The following is a 10,057-nucleotide window of genomic DNA, read 5'->3' as shown; positions in this document are numbered from 1 at the left end:
TGCATTTAATTCTGGGCTAGGTTTTTATTTTCAAACTGCTCGACCTGGTCTTGGGTTACCCTCATTATTGTTTGTGCAGTCCAGTTATAATCTAACTTGAACCTACCTTGATGTTCAAAAAAGAAAAAAAAGAACTTAATAAAATAATCCATCTGAGAGAAATAAAACATTTGAATTATTCATATTTACCTTTTAAGGTGATTAGTCCATATTATTATTATTGTTTGACTTTTGTGGAGAGAACATTTTTTACAGATAAATACTCAAAAAGATAGAATCTTAAAAAACTATTTCTGTTTGTCCAACTCTTTTATTTGCATTTGATTATGAGCAAGTCCATCCTGAAAATTACATACATATATACATACATATATATGTATGTATAAATATATATATATATAAAACAAAGTAGATGAACAAAATTGTGAAAACTTACCTCAAAAGAGAAGGTAGAAAGCTATTCAGGTTTTCTTCCTTGGCCTCTGTTTTAAAAAACAGAAACCTGCTGTGCACGGTGGATCAGAAATGGATTGGCTTTTACAATGGGTATTTATTAATTTAAAAACCTGCTGTTTTGAGAGTACTAAAGTGTCCAAATCAAGTTATCATCAGAAGATGCTTTCTTCTCAAGCTGCAGCTGTGGGTGATCAGGCACATGGCAATGTCTGTTCCTCCCTCTCCTCTCCTCCAGGCCTTGTTCCTTTCAGCTTCTGGCTCAAGTGGCCTCCTCTCAGCTTCTGTGCTCAGGTGATTTTAGCGTCTGACCCCTGGGGCCTTCTCTCTCAGCTTCTGCGTTTCTCTCTGTCTGTACAGCTTTTTATCTTATCCATGATGTTTTAGTCCTTTCTTTATGAAGGATGCCAGGAAGAGGATTAAACTTACCCTGGGCCACACAATCTAATCAAATGCCCTTAACTGAAGTAATGTATTCAAAGTTTCCTCCTGCAATGTTTTTGCACACACAGGATTAGCTTTAGGAACAGGAATTTCTGGGGTCCACAGCCTCTATATTCAATTCTTTTCTGGCTTCGCATTTTGTGCTTGTGGTAGGAGTTATCCTATCAAAGGACAAGCAAATACAGAGGGTGCTAACACCCAGTCCAGGCTTTTACTCACCAACTTTGTAATCTTGGGGAAATTATTTCATTTGGGAAGTGTTGCCACCAACCTGAAGGGTATTGGGAATGAAAGGGAAGAGAGAAGGGATCAGGGGATCTGCAAGTCAATGCCTACAGATGAGTTTATTTCTATTCTGCTAACTATTTACAGAGCAAGTCTGCATGCTAAAAGTCCATACAGATTTATTGTTGTTATCTTATCATTAGAAACAGGGATAGGCCGTTTATCTTTTAACTATTCAAAGTGACTTTTTTCTTTCTACTAAACTGGCCTGTTGACCAAGGGAGTCTCAACAAAGAACATTCTTTTCTTGTTCTGTTTCCTAGGTTACACCATGTTTTATTTTCTTCAGCCAACAAGTCTTCAAGGAAGAACTAATTTTACTCGTTGATAAAACGATGGGCTTAGATTAGGTGCTAAGACCATTTCTAGCTCTAAAATGCTATAATTCCTTAGCATACCTTATTTGTCAGACAGTTCCTGTTACAATCAGTATTTCCATCAATATCTCATACATTCATCTTTGCATACTTTTTGTAGGATAAAATATTAAAGGTGAAATTCTAGGATATGCATTTTAAACTGGTTTAATACACCACTATATATTTCTATTAATAATAATAGTTTTCAAACCAAAAACTATATATTTTTCTTTTTCCATCAAAGGCAAGAAAAGTTCTTTCCTCAATAGAGAAGTGAATTATATATATACTAGTCATTTGTAAAATAAAACTTTAACATTTATTATTTATGTGATTAATGAACAAGCCATGCCAATAAATTCAAAACTAAAACCTGTCTAATATTTGATTTGTAAGACCATAAATGTGCTAAATTGTAAGTTATAATGCAAGGGTGTATTGCATCCTTTAATAAAAGGAGTACTATTAATTACAGATTTGCTTTAGTAATTCTTTTGGTGTGGGGGAAGGAAGCAGTCTTAAGGAATGATTGTAAGTAGAGAACAGATATTTTGAAAATAATTTAATCCCATAAATCCATCTAGAAGTACTCCCTCCAATACCTACTGATTTTCCTGTTTATGTTAAGTATAGCTCCAGAGGTAAATAGAAAACAAATGCTATTTCAATACCATCTTCACTGAAGACACAGAAGGTCAAAGAATGAAATACTTACTAATCTTTCTCTTGTGTAAAGAAAGAGAATTTTAATATATATGTATAGATATAATCTATCAGAGTAAATATATATAACTTCAAATATGATATGAGTTCTTTTTAAGAAAGGGAGAGATTTTTAAAAATATTTCTTACTTTTAGAGCAATTTTGAATAATTCTTCTGTGCCTAAAGTTAGACCTCTGTCTGTTTATGACCTAGTTGGCCAAGCGGTTTTGGCACATGGAGGTGAATTTTTTATTTAAGTTTTATATGTACACAAACTGCAGAGGGAAATATATTTCACAATCCATGGCATTTAATACTTCATAGTCTTTTAAATACATCCAGAGAAATCACTTATTTTGAAATGCTTATTTTTGAGAAATATTTATGTTGAAGTTTTAATGAAAATATCTCAGACTCATTTGTGATTCTTATATTGATTTAGCTGTTGTGATAATTAATATTTTATTTTTTAATCATCTTAGTTTTCATAATGCAATCTTTTACTGCATTGTTTAGGGAGGCATGTCTTGGGAGAAATGGTGTAGAAGAAATGAAACAACAACCTTTCTTTAAGAATGACCTCAATCATTGGGTGTCTCATAAGCTGACTGAAAATGAAAATTCGTTGTTTAGAAGTGTCATGTTCTCTTATTCTTCACAACAACGATCCATTTCTTGATCCAATTGAGATGTGAGACAAAAAGTGGATTTCATGTAACAACCAGCAACAACCAGACCAATGGTTTGACCAAGAGGAAGCTCCAAAGCACTTCCTGAAGTCAAATTTGCACCAAAAAAGGGCATGGTCACTGTTTGGTGGTCTGCTGTTGGTCTGATCCACTACCGCTTTCTGAATCCCAGCAAAACCATTACATTTGAGAAGTACGCTCAGCAAATCGAGGAGATGCACTGAACACTGCAGTGCCTGCAGCTGGCATTGGCCAACAGAAAGGGCCCAATTCTTATCCACAACAATACCCAACCACACATCACACAACCAACACATCAAAAATTGAACGAATTGGGCTATGGAGTTTTGCCTCATCCCCCATATTCACCTGACTTCTTGCCAACCAACTATCACTTCTTCAAGCATCTTGACAACTTTTTGCAGGGGAAATGCTTCCACAGCCAGCAGGATGCAGAAAATGCTTTCCAAGAATTTGTTGAATCCCAAAGCACAGATTTTTATGCTACAGGAATAGGCAGACTTATTTCTCCATGGCAAAAATGTGTTGATTTAATGGTTCCTGTTTTGATTAATAAAGATGCTTTTGAGCCTAGTTATAATGATTTACAATTCATGGTCCTAAACCACAATTCCTTTTGTGCCAACCTTGATTTTCTACTTAAAGAATATGGAATATGGAAGTCTTTTAAAATCTATGTGCAGGGAAGTGGATGTGGGTTAAGTGATAGAGCTTCTGCCTACCATATGGGAGGACCTGGGTTTGATCCCTGGAGCCTCCTGGTGAAAAAGAAGAGAAAGCATGCCCATGCAAGTGCCTGTGTGGTGAACTAGTGCCTGCACAAGTGAGTCATGTAGCAAGATGATGACACATCAAAAGAGAGACAAGGGGAGAGTCAAGGTGAAGCACAGCAGAAACCAGGAACTGAGGTGGCACAATTGACAGAGTACCTCTCCACATCAAAGGTCTCCAGAATTGAATCCCAGTGACTCCTACAGGAGAGAAAATTAGAAGAGAAGACAACACAGACAGCAAAAACAGCAGGGCAGGGGGAGGGGAAGGGGGAAAATAAATTAAATAAATAAATCTTTAAAAAACAAATATATGCATAAGTTATTGCTGCTTGTAATTTTAACACCTAGAATATCATGATGCTTTCCATGTTTAACTGATTTATCTATATTCAGTACTGATCTAAAGTATTAATAGTAATAAAAACTAATAAAGTTTTATTCTTTGAAATGATAAAATGAGAGATGTTATTGAAATTTTATAGCATAATAAAACAAGAATTGAAAGTATACCAGCCCTCATATTTATAGCATTGCTGTAAAGGGATGTAGAGGGGTGGTTTATATCTTTTTCTAAAAGATTTATTTATTTATTTCTCTCCCCTCCCCCCTCACCCCAGGTATCTGTTCTCTGTCTATTTGCTGCATCTTATTTGTCTGCTTCTGTTGTTGTCAGCGGCAGAGGAATCTGTGTTTCTTTTTTTTTTGTTACATTAAAAAAATATGAGGTCCCCACATACCCCCCACCCACCTCACCCCACTCCTCCCCCCATAACAACAACCTCCTCCATCATCATGAGACATTTATTGTACTTGGTGAATACATCTCTGAGTACTGCTGCACCTCATGGTCAGTGGTCCACACCATAGCCCACACTCTCCCACAGTCCACCCCGTGGGCCATGGGAGGACATACAATGTCTGGTAACTGTCCCTGCAGCACCACCCAGGACAACTCCAAATCCCAAAAATGCCCCCACATCACTTCTCTTTCTCCCATTCCCTACCCCCAGTAAGCACTAATGCATATCTTGACTCCACTAGACCACTACAACAAAAATCCTAATCACACATCAGAATGCTTCACCACAGTGGGATTAACATTATGCTGTTTTCAGGATGATAAACTGTGGGAAGGGAAAGGAAATTGGAAGAGGAATATGACCTGGATCAATAGGAATTAACTCTTACTATGTGGGATAAAAAAGTTTTTACTCTATTATTACATCACACACCATAGGGAAAAAAGCAAGTAACTTAGTGTAAGAGGTTACTTTGCATAGTACCTCTTGGTAATAGGGGAATGTAGAGAAAACATTCCCATCACTAAAGCACCTCAAGAGGACTAAAAAAAAAGTGAAATACAAAGGAGTTTTGTTTGTGCTACCCTAAAAGTATCAATTATAAAAAGTTAAGAATACTCCTCTCCTGCCTTACACATCACATACTTCAAATGACAATTGTTTTCCTTAGAACAATTTTCATATGGACAAATACAAATATGGAGAACCAAGGAATCATAAAGTGACTTTGCTAATGAAAATTATGGGGGAAATTTGGGTGAACTCAATTTAAAGAACTTCAGTAAGGACTCCTGCAAATCACTTTATCCAGTAAATTCATCTTCAAAGGAAAGCTTCTGTCTGAGCCAGAAAAATCTCACAGAATCATTAGGACAACATAAAATGAACAGGAATAAACATTCCATGTTCCACATAATTTACTGAGGTCTCTTCAAACCTTAGTATGATTCATTTAAACTAATTTATAGTGTAAAAAACAGCAAAATTATAGAAAAACATTAGTCTTATTTTTTATTATTCTGTATACTAATTTGGAGGTCTCAAGGATTTATCTTTTTATTCTGTAAGTGGTACACAGCACTTTTCTTTTTGGGTTTCACTTAGGAAAAAAAAACCCAATAGTGTTATATTTGGTATATTCTATTCAGAACCATTTTGGACAAAATGAAAACAGAAGCAAAGCAGGTTCTCAAAAGAACAGGTAAAAATAAAAGGTAATGCAAAAAGGAAAGTTACTTGAAACTTTTATTTTCTTTGGGAGAGAATCAGGTAATATAAAGTAAAATATCTTCCTCTGTTTATTATACTTTAAAAAATAGAATAAACAAATTAGGAAGGTAACAAGAAAGAAGAAAGGAAGCATTAGCTGGATTATGTTTAAGTGAGGAAAGTTGGCTAATGACATGATTTAAAGACTATTAGTAAAGGATCAAGAAGGGCTTAGAAAAATAAAGACGTTGAAGATATTGAGTTATACTATTATAAAAAAGGCAAATGTGCCAGATTCCTGCATTTTTAAAAAATGTGTCTGTGAGAGACTCCATCATAAAACTGAACTTTAAAATTATTTTTAAAATGCAATATGTATAACAAAAAAATGAAGTGTTAGCAAGTTTCAGTAAATTCTTTTGTTATAAATTACCCAAATTTTATAAACAAATCCCTTGCATTTTGTTTAAAATAATACCTTTATATCATACAAATAAATTTCAGGTATGAAAAGTACATTATTGTTGGGAAACGGACTTTGGCCCAGTGGTTAGGGCGTCCGTCTACCACATGGGAGGCCCGCGGTTCAAGCCCCGGGCCTCCTTGACCCATGTGGAGCTGGCCTATGCACAGTGCTGATGCGCGCAAGGAGTGCCTGCCACACAGGGGTGTCCCCCGCGTAGGGGAGCCCCACGCGCAAGGAGTGCACCCCGTAAGGAGAGCCGCCCAGCACGAAGGAGGGAGCAGTCTGCCCAGGAATGGCGCCGCCCACACTTCCCTTGCCGCTGACGACAACAGAAGCGGACAAAGAAACAAGACGCAGCAAAAAGACACAGAAAACAGACAACCGGGGGAGGGGAGGGGAATTAAATAAATAAAAATAAATAAATAAATAAAAAAAAAAAAGAAAAGTACATTATTGCAATAATACCTCTTTTCAAGTCCAAAGTTCTTGGTTTATAATAAAACTGTAAAGTCAAAAAAACACCAAAAAGGAGTAAAACCACCAGTGCTATCTATCACAGATGTCCAACATCTTCTCAAAACGTTGCTCAACAAATTGCAGAGAGAAAGGTCTAGAAGCCACATATTATTGAAAGGAAATTACTTGTTATTTTACCATTTCACATTATTATTGTCTCTAGTAGTTTTTCCTTCCCAAATAGAAATTCACATCTTCTATAATGCTGCCTTTCAGTCAGCCATTCTCTGCAGTCACCACTTCCATGTTTCCAAAATCACAGTCTTCTTCATGTCTTCCTTTCAAACTGCCTGTGGTACCAGAAGGGACAGAGAATGATCTTTCTCTCTGTAGTGGTGATGACATTTGTATTGTTAAATTTTCTAGGTAGATGGCTTCCTATTCCTGAAGTTGATGGACAAATCCCGTATTAGGATTAATACAAAATCTTCTTTCTTGAACATAAGCAAATGCATCTCTGTACTTCATTCCAAATGTTTCCATGATGTGTGCAATAACAGAAACAGCACTCCTGGAGATACTGCATTCCCATGACAAGAACTCTTCCTCCAACTTGGAAGCTCCCATCAATAAATTCTTTAGTCATGGGAGAAAAAATGTATTATATTTTTAACTGGATGAGCTGCATTATCCAAGACTATCTAAATAACTGCTGAAAGTTTGGTTCAATGAAGTGTGCTTCAATATTTTGTCTTATGCATTTTATATGGGTTATTCCCTGTTTCCATAGTACAGGTGGCCCAGAAAAGTTGGCTAATGAAATCTCTTGGTGAATCTGACCTAAAGTTCATACCTTGCTTTTCATAGCAGATGAATATGGACCTAAAAACAATCCAGATAAAGTTTCCTCCATCTCTCATCTCATAGGATAGGGCCACCCCTCAGCATCTTCTTTGCACTGTGGGAAGGTGAGGACTTCCAACTACACATGCTCCATGGTCCTGTCCCAGGGAGCCGATGGGTGGGGTGAAGATTGAGTTACCCAGCCGCTGGCCTTGGGCAAGGGAGAACCTGAGTGTGCAAGGACTGGCAGGCAGATGGATGTGAATTAAACTTAATACATCCAAATTACAGGATCCTGGTGACAGGTGATGGTGTGGAAGAGGAGGGATGGGCACCTGGCACCAGTTGCCATGCTGTGCTGCTGCCATCTTCCTGCCACAATGCCTGCATCCTCAGCCCCCAAGTGCAACAGCAATGACCAAAATATAATGAAGGTCCAACAATGAGCCCTTGATACTAATGACTATGCTTGTAAGCCTGTAGATCTGAAATAAGAACAAGGCCTAGAGCTGCAGGGTGCCTAAGAGTTACCTCCTGAGAGCCTCTGTGTTGCTCAAATGTGACCAGTCTCAAAGCCAAACTCAGCAGGTAAATGCATTGTCTTCCCCCCTGCATGGGATATGACTCCCGGGGATGAACCTCCTTGGCACCAAGGGATTACTACCAAGTACCAGCTGATGATGTAACTAGAAAATGATCTTGAATAAAAGGGTCAACTCGGACCAGCAGAATATCTCAGTCTACATATAATAACAGGAGTTAAAAATGCTTTATGACCTGAATCAAGGGGGAAATGGAAAGGATAAATAAGTTTATATGGCTATGAGTCTCCAAAAAAAGCTGGAGGTTATGCACACCTCAGCAGAGTCCCAGAGACAGATAAAGTAGATACAACACCAGGTATTGGTTCTTCTGAAGGCTACAGAGACCCACAGGTTCTATGGTCATGGGTGATGGAGTTCAGTGCCATGTCAGTTGGCCCTTCTTTGGAGTTTGTGTTTCTGTGTGATGGAGCTGGACTTAGATGTGATCTTTTTTCACAAGCCTCTCCTGTTACTTTTACCAGAACTGTAGTTGGTGCTGGGGTTTAATATATACCCAGGGGATCTGAATCTCTGTACTGACCATATGATACCCAGGCCCTGAGCCTCAAGAGACTTCAGCTCCTACACTCTGGTTTATTGGACTTACCGCACTCAGCTAACATGGAGTTGAAGAAGGTCAATCACCACACCAGGGAGCCAAGAGTTCCTACAACTGAAAGCAGGAGGATTGCATCCAGCATCCATGTGGAATCTAAGCTCCCTCTAGATAGAGATGTGGAGTGGACACAACCATTCCAAGGTCCACAGGATGGAGGAATAGAATATGGATTAGAGTGGACTTAATGATATTCTATTCATGAACTATTGTATTTGTTTTTGCTGCATCATCTTGTTCTGTCAGTTGTCCGTGTGGGCAGTGCCATTCCTGGGCAGGCTGCACTCTCTTTTGCACTGGGTGGCTCTCCTTATGGGATGCACTCCTTGCGTGTGGGGCTCCCCTACACAGGGAACACCCCTGCATTGTATGGCACTCCCTGCATGCATCAGCACTGCACATGGGCCAGCTCCACATGGGTCAAGGAAGCCTGGGGTTTGAACCATGGACCTCCCATGTGGTAGACAGATGCCCTAACCACTGGGCCAATTCCACCACCTGGTTTATATCTTGTATTTTGATTATGAATGAAATAATTCATTTCTTTCACTTTAATAGCTGCAGCTCCTGTAGTACCTGAACTCAACAGTGACATAGCAGCAATTTTGATGACATTGAAGATGATAAAGGAGGTGTAGAAACCTTTCCAATTCCTAAAGCTTTTGTGGGAAATCAGCTGCCTCTTATAGGATTTACCTACTATAGAGAAAATTTGTACATAATTAATTTGTTAAATTTTCATTGTTTTCAGAGTCTGGCTGTAAAGATATGTTTTATTTCCAGTTTCGCATTATAGGAGATAAAGTGTTAATTGGTTTCAAACTTTGAATTTTTTCAAAAGGAGTATTTGAAGAATTATTTTTAAATTTCATTTCATTATTTCTGGATGTAATATGTTATTCAATTATCAAATGAATATAAGTCATATTCTGTATTTTTTGGGAGATGTAGATTAAGACCACATATGTGCCCTTGAAGGAGCTTGTCATCTAATAAGGCATATAAAAGAATTATATAGTCAGGAATAAGGGCAGAATGTAATATTGGCCAAAAGAATGGTTCCCAGACAAACCAGAGATGGCTCTGAAGAAAATAAAATCTCTTTTGAGGGGAGAGGGGAGGGAAAAGTCAGGTAAGATGTCAGGAAAGAGATGGCATTAGCTGAATCAAAAGATAAGAAAAAGGTTTTGACTAGTCAAGACTGGGGAGACAGGGCGCAAGTCATAGGGCAGTAAATGGTGGAAGTCGAGTGGGCCTGAAGCACAAGATGTGTGTTACAGTTTTATACCATTGGGAGGACTTGGTGAATTTGATGTTCTTGCCTGTAAGCTCTGCCTCTAGCACAGGACATGGCA

General features: G+C 38.0%; 1 pseudogene; it reads right to left on the bottom strand.

Moving 5' to 3' along the window:
• Window positions 1-6,935: 6,935 nt before the first annotated feature.
• On the bottom strand, window positions 6,936-7,656 carry LOC101445188 (serine/threonine/tyrosine-interacting protein-like; annotated as a pseudogene).
• Window positions 7,657-10,057: the final 2,401 nt, after the last annotated feature.

The sequence above is a fragment of the Dasypus novemcinctus genome, chromosome 19, assembly GCF_030445035.2.
Source record: "Dasypus novemcinctus isolate mDasNov1 chromosome 19, mDasNov1.1.hap2, whole genome shotgun sequence".
In the NCBI taxonomy this organism is placed as follows: Eukaryota; Metazoa; Chordata; class Mammalia; order Cingulata; family Dasypodidae; genus Dasypus; species Dasypus novemcinctus.
This window is presented reverse-complemented; position numbering and strand designations above follow the sequence as displayed.